General features: G+C 40.7%; 1 pseudogene; it reads right to left on the reverse strand.

The window, feature by feature from the left end:
- The window catches only part of LOC109919850, a 24,122-nt pseudogene extending 12,285 nt beyond the window's left edge, over positions 1-11,837 (reverse strand).
- Between the last annotated feature and the right edge of the window lie 444 nt (positions 11,838-12,281).

Raw genomic sequence — 12,281 nt, forward strand, 5'->3', positions numbered from 1 at the left:
CTAGTAGACTGGGAAATCTTTAAAGGCCAACAGAAAGCCACAAAAAAAGTTATAAAGAAAAGTAAGATAGACTATGAGAGTAAACTAGCTCAGAATATAAAAACAGGCAGCAAAAGTTTCTATAAATATGTAAATCATAAAAGAGTGGCGAAGGTAAACATTGGTCCTTTAGAGGATGAGAAGGCCAATTTAATAACTGGGAATGAGGAAATAGCCGAGACATTAAACAGTTATTTCATGTTGGTCTTCACTGTGGAAGACACAAATAACATGCTGAAAACTAATGGCAAGAAGGTTATAGCAGGTGAGGACCTAGAAACTATCATCATCACTAAGGAGGCAGTGCTCGGCAAGCTAATGGGGCTAGAGGTAGACAAGTCTCCTGGCCCTGATGAAATGCATCCCAGGGGTACTAAAAGAGGTGATGGGGGAAATAGCAAATGCACTAGTAATTATTTACCAAAATTCACTGGACTCTGGGGTGGTTCCCGCAGATTGGAAAACAGCCAATGTGACGCCACTGTTTGAAAAAGGAAGTAGACAAAAAGCTGGTAACTATAGGCCAGTTAGCTTAACTTCGGTAGTAGGGAAAATGCTTGAATCTATCATTAAGGAAGAAATAGCAAGACATCTGGATATAAATTGTCCCATTGGGAACACCCAGCATGGGTTCATGAAGGGTAGGTCATGTTTAACTAATTTGGTGGAATTCTTTGAGGACATTACTTGCATCGTGGACAATGGGAAACCCGTGGATGTGGTGTATCTGGATTTCCAGAAGGCATTTGACAAGGTGCCACACCAAAAGCTGCTACATAAGATAAAGTTGCACAGTATTACAGGTAATGTATTGGCATGGATAGAGGATTGGTTGACCAGTAGAAAGCAAAGAGTAGGGGTGAATGGGTGTTTTTCTGGTTGGCGGTCAGTGGCTAGTGGTGTGCCTCCGGGATCAGTGTTGGGATTGCAATTGTTTACAATTTACATAGATGATTTGGAGTTGGGGACTAAGTGTGGTATATCAAAATTTGCAGATGACACTAAAATGAGTGGTAGAGCAAAGTGTGCAGAAGACACTGAAAGTCTGCAGAGGGATATAGATAGTCTAAGTGAGTGGGCAAAGATCTGGCAGATGGAGTACAATGTTGATAAGTGTGAGGTCATCCAGTTTAGTAGGAATAACAGCAAAATGGACTATGTTTTAAATGGTAAAAAATTGCAGCACGCTGCTGTGCAGAGGGATTTGGGTGTCCTTGTGCATGAATCACTAAAAGTAGGATTGCAGGTGCAGCAGGTAATTAAAAAGGCACATGGAATTTTGTCTTGTCATTGCTCGAGGGATGGAGTTTAAAAACAGGGAGGCTATGCTGCAGCTGTATAGAGTCCTGGTGAGGCCACACCTGGAGTACTGTGTGCAGTTTTGGTCTCCTTACTTGAGAAGAGAATTACTAGCACTGGAGGGGGTGCAGAGGAGATTCACTTGGTTGATTCCAGAGTTGAGAAGGTTGAATTATGAGGAGAGACTGAGTAGACTGGGATTATACTCATTGGAATTCAGAAGAATGAGGGGAGATCTTACAGAAACATATAAGATTATGAAGGGAACAGATAAAGTGGAGGCAGGGAGGTTGTTTCCATTAGCAGGTGAAACTAGGACGAGAGGGCATTGCCTCAAAATAAAGGGAAGCAGGTGTAGGACTGAGGTCAGGAGGAACTTCTTCACCCAAAGGGTTGTGAATCTGTGGAATTCCCTGCCCAGTGAAGCGGTTGAAGTTACCTGGCTGAATGTTTTTAAGGCAAGGCTAGATAAATTTTTGAACAGTAAAGGAATTAAGGGTTATGGTAGGTGGGTGGGTAAGTGGAGCTGAGTCTCAAAAATATCAGCCATGATCTTATTAAATGGCGGGGCAGGATCGAGGGGCCGGATGGCCTACTCCTGCTCCTAGTTCTTATGTTCTTATGATTGTGTCTTTTGCTCTTATACACTTTTTAAGAGAAAATATTTGAGCTCTATCTATCCAATCTGCTCGCTTTCATACCTTGAATACTTTCATCAAATCACCCCACAATACAATTCTGATTTGTGTAATCTTTCCACTGGGTTTTACCCTTGGGGATACAGGTATTATCTGGTAATTCTATGCTGCATTCCCTCCAAAATGTACACATCACTAATAAGAATGGTCACGGCGTTGTTCTGCAAAATGAAACATTGAATAGTTTGACCAATCAGACTCAACCTGTCTGGTGTAAAATTTAACAAAGCCTGCTTGTCAATTAGCACTTAACTGCTGAATTCTCCATTGCAATATATCGACCCGTTAGAGTCCACATGTCAGCTAATCAGCACTCTTCTCTCGTGTAGAGTAACAGATGGTTCTCCCCTTCAAATATACTTTTGTGAAAGGCCCTGATGAGTGTGTTAGGGTGCAATTTGGTAATGACATGAGTTAACTAGTAAATCGTCATGAATTTCCAGCTGGGATTAGAATGAGGGAGAGAGATTTAGTTAACTTCACGAGCAATAATCAGCTAAGATTTCCTTTTCATTTATTCTTATTTAAGGGAGTTGTCAAATTAAAAAGAAAATTAGTTAAACTACACAAATATTCCCAGATGGGGACGCAGGAGGCTGTTTTCCTGAAAATGCAATGTGGTGAACCAGGATTAGCCCTAAAGCTTTGTTTGGAAATCTTAGGATGATCCTGTACTACACTGAGAGAGATAAATCAATGGGCTTTATTCAAGAATGAAGCATTGGCTTTGAAGAGGTGATAGGATGGCACCTAGGAAGACAGGAAGTGGTGAGACCAGGGGTAATAGGTGCCTTGTCACTTTTGGAATGTGTGAAAGTCAAGATGTTTGTCTAAAGTGGACCATTTCAGAATTCGAGTAATACGCGTGATTTTAAAATGTAGAAATATCTGATGAAATCTTGTTGAGTTAGAGTGCTACCTCAGAATTTTTTCTGAGGTACACTGTCCCAACATTCGTTCAATAAATGTTCATGACCAGCTATGGGGATCCTGAGATTGTTTTGTAAAATAATCTACCAGAAGTACAAGATGAAAAGTATCAACAAAATGAGTATTCTTTCAGCTGTTCCAGACTTCAGAACTTTAATAACTGTTCACAGCCTGACTGAATCAACAATAGATAAACTATTACACACAGAGAAATAACTCTGTCTGGAATAAACTGTTCAAGAGCAAGGACAAGCTGTCACATACAGTCTCAAGCAATTAGCCACGTCTTGGTGAGATTACATGAACAAAACTGCTTTGCAAGTAAAAACTGAAAAAAAAAATCCCACAGACGCTGTGAATCAGAAACAAAAACAGAAATTGCTGGAAAGCTCAGCAGGTCTAGCAGCATCAGTGGAGGGAAATCAGCGTTAACATTTCTGGCTGAGTGACCCTTCCTCAGAACTCCTCAGAATTTCTCTCCACAGATGCTGCCAGATCTGCTGAGCTTTTCCAGAAATCATCAATGGTACAATGGGATCTCAATCAGATTGGGTAATGGGGCGAGGAGTGGCAAATGGAGTTTAATTTAGATAAATGTGAGATGTGCATTTTTGAAATGCAAATCAGGGCTGAACTTATACGCTTAATGGTAAGGTCCTGGGGAGCGTTGCTGAACAAAGAGACCTTTCACAGTTCCTTGAAAGTGGAGTCACCGGTACATAGGATAGTGAAGAAGGCATTCGGTATGCTAGCCTTTATTGATCAATGCATTGAGTACAGGAATTGGGAGGTCATGTTGCAGCTGTACAGGACATTGGTTAGGCCAATTTTGGAATACTGCATGCAATTCTGGTCTCCTTGCCGTGGGAAGGATGTTCTGAAACTTGAAAGGGTTCAGAAAAGATTTACAAGGATGTTGCCAGAGTTTGAGGGTTTGAGCTAAAGGGAGAGGCTGAATAGACTCGGGCTATTTTCCCTGGAGTGTCAGAGACTGAGGACTGACTTTATGGGGGTTTATAAAAGCATGAAAGGCTGGATAGGGTAAATAGACAAGGTCTTTTCCTCAGGTGGGGGAGTACAAGACTAGAGGGCCTAGGTTTAAAGTGAGTGGGGAAAGATTTAAAAGAGACCTAAGGGCAGCTTTTTCACGCAAAGAATGAGCTGCAGGGGAAGTAATGGAGGCTGGTACACTTATAACGTTTGAAAGGCATCTGGATGGGTACATGAATAGGAAGGGTTTAGAGGGATAAAGGCCAAATGCTGGCAAATGGGACTAGATTTATTTAGGATATCTGGTCAGCACAGACAAGTTGGACCGAAGGATCTGTTTCTGTGGTGTACATCTCTATGATTCTATGTCACCTCAGCGACTGAAGGACAAAAATCTATCTAAGAATTGAACATCAGAACAAGTCAACAGCAGAACTTTGATGAACAGCATAATGCGAGGATCGAACCTTGGAGACTTCCACCCCCAGAGACACACCACTGTTGGTTGAAGTCCTGGCCAAATTTCACCTTTAATTAGTATTAGCTAAGTTGGGTCGCGGGCCTATATTTGCTTACTTGAGGGGTCTTATATTTGGTTGCAACATACTTTAAAGTTTGGATTATTGTTTCAGTCCTTTATTTTCTGTGAGATTTCTTCATAAGTAGCCAAATTAAAGGTGATTTACCCACAACACCAAGAACCAGACCATTAATGGTTAATGTACATAAAGGCTAATTGCTAAAATCTGGTTAGCTCTGAACTGCGCAGTTGTAAATGTCTGACCCGCTGTGATCTCCAGCAGTTGTTGTTTTCAGTACAGATTCCAGCATCTGCAGTAATTTGTCCCCTACAGATATAATTGTTCTTGGAGCGACAAACCTTGGTTGTGACTGCAACTACAAGAAATCTGCTTACATAATGGGACAGATGTTCCTCTTTCAGGAGGGAGTTGAGATTTGGGAGGTTTTTCAGCATTGTAATCCTGTTTCTTGCCTGGCAGTCCATGCCCCAGTTGTTTCCAAGGGGTGGTACTGCAAACAATGAGCTAGGGTAGCTGCCTACTAAAGCTTGTCCAAGGCAGGAGTAAAGGTGGGTTAATGCTGAGTCAAGCTGGTGAGTGTCTGTCACCTTTCACCAGGACATTGGCCCAGTTGTGTAGAGGAGAGTTAGGCATCATAGAATTTGCCCCTCTCTCATGCAATGCCTCATCCCGCTTGGCCATTACCTCCTTGCCAACCCATATCTACTCTCTCGCTATTTGTCTTGACTCTCCTATCCCTCCATGCCCTTTCCATACCCACATGTCCACTCACCATGCATTCACAATGGTCAGCACCACGAATCTTATAATAACTTTTAGAAGTCTCAAAGAACTGTCAAAATTTACAAGCAATCATTCAAATAGTGCTCCAAAGCATATTCCTCAAAAGAACTCATTAAAAAAAAGAAAACTCGTACTACTTTTGTCAACTATCTCCATTGGTGGGATTTGGAGCTCAAGCAAATACTCTATTACAAAACTATGACAATAAAGACTTGAGAGATGCATACTTTAACCCTTTCAAGTAGTGGAACTGATTGATAAATCCATTACCTCAAAGGCTGAACAGGTGCCTAGGCTACCATTCAATGCAAATATGAAAGCACAGTGATATGATACTCAATGATATGATACAGCACATTTGATACTCAAAATTTCAATGCCGTTAATGTTAATTGAGAAGAGCACTTTATCCGCTGGATGAAGTATGCCAACACTTCCAAACAATTTTGCAATAGCGTCAATTGAATGGATGCTTCCTTTTCAAGATCAAGGCCTCACTATAAATCGTTGCAATAAAAACACATAATTATCATGGAGCATTTACTAATGGCATGAAATAATGGAAACACCTTTTAACCTCACTTGTCAGAAGTTTCCTGAATCCGGAATGTCCTTCCTGTATTGGTTCATGCCTCCTCTGACCTGGCATGAGCTACACCACTTTTAGAAGCCTTCTGAACCTCACTCAACTCCTTTAAATTTGCAATGATACAAAATCACATCCTGTGCAATGGAACTGCAGCCATCAAAATTGTTGAGTGTGGAATTGTCACTTGCATCTGCACCATGCCCTTTTAAATATCCGAGCATAGGAATGGGGTTAGTAATGCCATAACTGGGAAGTTCCAACCCCTTCTTTCTCCCCTCCAGCTATTGTGGGTTTGCCCCACTCAGAATGATAAAATCTGTCTCAAATCGTCTGCAATTTGTGCAACTTACTCCAGACTTTGAGTTGTCAGCCTGAAGTTAAATCCTCAATGAGCTGAAGTAGATTTCCTTTGTTCTTTCCATTTCATAGTGCTTGTGTCACTTCAACAAAGTCAGAATCGAACTCTTCTTTGCAAAACGGCACTTCAGTCACCTTGCAGTGTTTTCAAGTTCAAGAATATTGAGTCTAGGATTTTTCTGAGATATTTGAAAGGTTTTGGGAGTCAGATAGTTTTTCTCTCATTCCAGGAAGATTTTAACTGAGCACAGAAAACTGAATTTATAATTATCTGACTGCACAACCTCTGAAACAGGCTTGTCTTGGACATGAGCCATGTGTCCAAGGATGGAGAAGATGACAAACCCAGCAAACACACTCGTAGCACAATTAACAACACAGACAATGATGGTGTCTCTGTAGCAGTTGTTATGGAACTTGTTGTAGGATGACAGTGTTATTAAACTTCCAGAACCCACAGAGGCAGAGAAGAAAATTTGTATTGCAGCATCTTTCCAGACCTGGGAAATAGAAGGAAGAATTAATCAGCACCAAAAGATTTCACAGAAATAGAGAAACTAAGAACAGGTGTAGGCCATTTAGACCTTAGAACCTGCTCCACCACTGAACATGATCATGCTGACGTTCTATCTGAATGCCATATTCCTGCTTTCTCCCCATTATCCTTGAAGCCTTTAAAATCTAAACATTGGCCACTTCTTTCTTGAAGATATTCAGTGATTTGACTCCCACAGATCTCCCCACCCCCGGCCTCATCCCATGACTAACCCTCCCTCTCATCCCCGCCTCCTTGTCCTGACAGAACCTGTCCATCTTCTCTCCCATCTATCTGCGCTTCCCACCTCACTGACCAATCCCCACCACTGCCTATCTGCACTCACCTATCGTCATCCCACTGACCTTCCCCAGCCCTTCTCATCCCTGCCTCCTTGACCTGTCCATCTTCTCTCCCACCTATCCGCTCCTCCCACCTCACCACTGCCTACCTGCACTCACCTATCACCATCCCACCTACCTTCCCCAGCCCCACTCCCCCTCTCTCTATTTATTTCAGAGCTCCGTTCCCCCTCCCCCATTTCTGAAGAAGGGTCCCGACCCGAAATGTCAGCTTTCCTGCTCCTCTGATGCTGCCTGGCCTGCTGTGTTCATCCAGCTCCACACTGTGTTATCTCTGACTCCAGCATCTGCAGTTCTTATCATCTCTGAATGCTTTCCAAATGTTTTGTTAGCACATCTTTTGTGATAGACTCTACCAATTTTCTCACTACTGCTGTTAGTCAAGCTGGTCTGCAATTCTCTGTTTCTTTTCTTTCGCTTTATTTGAAATGATATGGACATGATGGTGTTGGACTGTGGTCGATAAAGTCAGAAGTCATCTGACACCAGGTTATAGTCCAACAGGTTTATTTAAAATCACAAGCTTGTGGAGCTCTGATCCTTCATCAAGTGAAGTGATTCCTGTTTGAAAGAGTGGGATTATATTTGCCACCTTGCAATCTGTAAGAACTGCTCCTGAGTCGACAGAGTTTTAGAAGATGAACACCAATGCATCCAATATTTCCAGAGTCACTTCCTTTTGTACTCCAAGATGTAGATTACCAGGCCTCGGAGACTTGTCAGCTTTAAGCCCCATTAATTTCCCCAGCACTGTTTTCTTACTAATACTGATTTCATTCAAATCCACCCTCTCACTAGACCCTTTGTTCCCTAACATTTCTAGGAGGTTATTTGTGATCTCTTTTGTGGGGGCAGAGCCAAAGCATGTGTTCAAAACTTCTGCTATTTCTTTGATCCGCCATTATAATTGCCCTGCATTCTGTCTGTAAGGATGTACATTTTTCATTACCAATCTTCCACCTCTTCACATATTTTTAGAAAATTTCACAATTAGTCTTCATGATCCCCTCAAATTTACTTTCATACTTTATTTGTAACCTCCTGTTCAAACCTTCTGTCCCCTTTTGCTGAATTCTAAAATTCTCCCAATTCTTAATTTCACTTAACTTCATCAACTGATCATAAAATGTCAACCATGGGGAATAAGGAGGGGGTCAATTGTGAGCTGACTGAATGAAGCTTCCTGTGATCAACAGCATCTCCATTAAACTGTGAAGCTATCATTCTATATCCCTATTTGACTGCTTGCCAGCCAATTCCCTTCAGGAGGTTTGATGTTCGCCTCTATCAGCCATGTTTTCCAGACTAATTCAATTCTTTATTTGCTATATGTCCACTAACACCCAGTGACTCACATTTTTAAGTGAAAGAAAGTAACAAAAGGAAAGATTATGGCGAAAAGGGATAATAAAGTCTGACTAAACCAAAAAATTAAATTTAAATATCAATTAAAAAATAATTCCTTTCATTCTGATTATCCAGTCAAATGTAACCATGTTAAAATCAAATGACCTAAGCACATTGATTGGCCAAATTGGAAACTGTTCTGATGAATCTTCTAAACTCGTAGCCCAAATTGTACAATGGTAACCATTCCATATTATCCAGTATAAAATCATTGTCTCTCACTCTACGTTCTTCTCCCCTCCCATTCCAAAATAGCAGTCAAGTTGTAAACTTATCTTGTGAAAACTGTTCACAAGGTTTCAGCGAAAAAGATTGCCCGGTTGTTGCAATAATCATTATTACGTAATCAAACAAGTTTCAAAAGGAAGAACCTAACTTCTAAGATAACAAGGTGTAGAGTTGGATGAACACAGCAGGCCAAGCAGCATCAGAGGAGCAGGAAGGCTGACGTTTCGGGCCTAGACCCTTCTTCAGAACTTCTAACATGAGTTTACTTGGGATGTAGAAGGAAGAGTTAAAACATCCGATTTGAAAATTACAGCTGAATTCCTAAACATTATTCTGGCGTGTTTACCTGAGCCTCAGCCAGTTTGGAGATGTCCGATTGGCTTCCGATATAATATTTAATTCCTTTTGAGGCTCTGTCCAGGGTAACCTCTTGGATCAGGAGTATGGCCAGAACCACATAAGGGAATGTTGCAGTGAAATAAACCACCTGACCATGGAGAGAAACTTGTTAGATATTCTAGTATTACTGTAAACATTTACTGTATTAGATCCAACTGAATAGTAAGTTAATAACTTGTAACCAAAGTAGAGATTGAAGCAAAACCAAATGGATGAGCAATTACTACCTAAAAGGCCAAATTAACACTAATCCAGAATTGTAATTCATTTAAATAACACAGCATCATTATAACATGTAATCACAGCAGTACAGAATGGCACAGTACTGAAGATCATCCAGCCCAATGAGTCTGCATCAGGTCTTTCAAAGAGCAATCTGAGTTATGCCGCCTATCCCATTCTTTCTCCAGATCCCTGCAATGTTTTTCTCTTTCAAACATATATCCAATTCCTGTTTTAAGACTACAGTTCTATCTACGTACCTCAATCTGTCAACCATTACATTTCAAATCACTATCACTATTGAATTATAAAGTTTCTCCTGCCCTGATTCTCCAGCTCTACTCAGTCTATTCCCTTTGGTTATTCAATCTTCGGTCATGCAAAACATTTCTCTTTATTAATTCATTCTGAACAGATTATACAAAATCCCAACAAAATGCCTGCTTGGCTTTCCTTCCTCAAAGGAGAAAAATCCATCCTTTCCCTTATCTAATCCTTATGTATGAAATCATTCTCCCTAATCTCTTCCATAAAGCCTTCATGTTCTTCCAAAAGTGTGGTGCTGCAAATTGATCACTATATGCTAGCCACTGGGACTGGAGTAATGTTTTATATAAGTTTAATATGGGTTCCTGGGTTTGTGTTTTGCATCTCTATCTAAAAAATCCAAGTTCCTGTTTGAATTTTTAACCTGTCCTGCAACCTTCAAAGGTTTATGAAGAAACATCCCTTAAGTCTCTCTATTCTTGCATCACCTTTAAAATTATACCATTTAATAGTCTTGCTCATTCTTCCAAGCAAAATAGATCAACCCATCCTTTACTATGTAAGCATACATAACATGTCTGCTCAATCCACCAGCCTGTCCATTTCTCCAGAAGTCTATATCTATTTTAAACACCAGTTACTTGTGTGTTCCGTGCTATTTGTATATTTCAGAATTGTGTCCTGTAGCCGCCTAGTCTAAGACATTAAAACATAGTCAAAACAGTAGTGATCCTAATATTAAAACTGGGAAATATTAGTATATACCTGCCCTCAATCTGAAAGTCAATCAACCTTTCACTACAACTTTGCATTTTATCTCTGTATTAACATAGGAACCACACTGCTCCAACCTCTTTTATTCCATGGGCTTCAATATACCAATATACACGAAGAACAAGCATTAAAAGACTTGCACTTGTCCATATAACAGATATTAATTGCATCCAACTGATCAACTTACTGTTACCTCACCAAAATAATTCAAGTCAAGTCATTCAAACATGATTTAATTACCCTTACGAATTCTGTATTGGATCTTTTACTATCAGTTCGTATTTGATGTGATGGCTATTAATTCTCTCCCAGTTTATTGTTTCTAAGATTTGCCTACCTCTGATGTTAGACTGATTGACCAGAGTTGTCTTTCTCCACTTTCAGCAGTCCATGTTGTAGAAGTCGGAGGATTGTGATCACTCTCTTTAGTTTCGGAATCAAGTGAAATGACTTATTATGCAAGAGAATGGAGCAGATTGTGAGGACCATGTCTCTCTCTCTCTCTCTCACTCTCTGTTTCTGTCTCTCTCTTACACACACACACACTCACTCTCTCTCTCTCATAGCCTCTCAAAACAAGAATGTTGCTCACCATGGAAAGCATCCATTATTAGGAAGCTGCATGCTGAGTCTTTTAAGCTGGCCAGCTTGTTGCACTGTAGCTACCAGAAGGTTCTGACTGGAGGCTCTCCTACTCTTACTGCCCACCATGGGAATATCAGAAGATATTTGAAGTTAACCTTATGAACTTGACCAGTGTCCCAGCATGGGATTCAAACCTGGCGCATTCAGATCCAAGATATGGACGCTTCCATTGTGCCATGGACGTGCTCAGAAAATCGTCACATTGATTCCTCAGATGTCTTTCCCATTCACATCGTCCAGACAAATCTTATTTCATTCAAATAAAACCCTGACCCTAATCTGCTCAATCCTTTGCCTCAGTCCTGCCCAGTTTCCAGGACAATTGGAAATTTCCCAGAGTTCCAGTATCAGTGACTGTAACCCTTACAATGAGGGAGACATTACAGGGATTTGGGGGAATTGTTGCTGTTCTTTCCCTCAGGAGAAAGATCTTCAGATCTCCCTCAGGCCTAAAGTGTAGATGAATTATGGATCTCCCACTCCCCAGACAGACATCACCTGTTAACATCACCTGGGAGATAAACCAGCCACTTCACAAATGATTCATAAATTCTAGTTTTATTGTGACAGAAATCTATACTTTGTCACTAGTTTTAATTCTATTGATCATCAATCATTTACCTTTCCTGAAGATTTGATTCCTTTCGACAATGCTGCTCCAGCTATCAACCAGGTCAGAAGCAGACAGAGGGCTAAGTACCAAACTATCTCCCCAGTCTCATCGACTGAGCTAGTCCGGCGTAAAACCACTTTACTGTAGAAAATGACAACAGAAAATGCATAAAATAAGGATCATTTTCTTTACACATCCTTTAATTTCTAGCTGGTGCATTAATATACTTTTCAGAAGGCAATCTGTTTTAACCGAGTCTGATCTCAACGTGACTACATACAGTATCATAGAGTTGTCACGGTGCATGAGGAGACCATTCGATCCATCATGCCTGTGCCGGTTTTATATAAAAAGATTTACCAGCACGTTGCTGGGAATGGAGGGTTTGAGATGTACAAATAGACTGGATAGAATGGGTCTTTCTTCTTTGGAGCATAGGAGGATGAAGAGTGAGCATGTTGAGGTTTATAGAATTACGAAGGGCATAGATATTGTGAATGACAAGGGATTTTTCCCTAGGGTGGGGGAGTTCAAAACAAGGGGGTATATTTTTAGGTGAGAGGAGAAAGGTTTGAAAAGGATATGAGGGGCAACTTTTTTTT

The sequence above is a fragment of the Rhincodon typus genome, chromosome 14 (assembly GCF_021869965.1).
Source record: "Rhincodon typus isolate 14 chromosome 14, sRhiTyp1.1, whole genome shotgun sequence".
NCBI classification, from domain to species: domain Eukaryota; kingdom Metazoa; phylum Chordata; class Chondrichthyes; order Orectolobiformes; family Rhincodontidae; genus Rhincodon; species Rhincodon typus.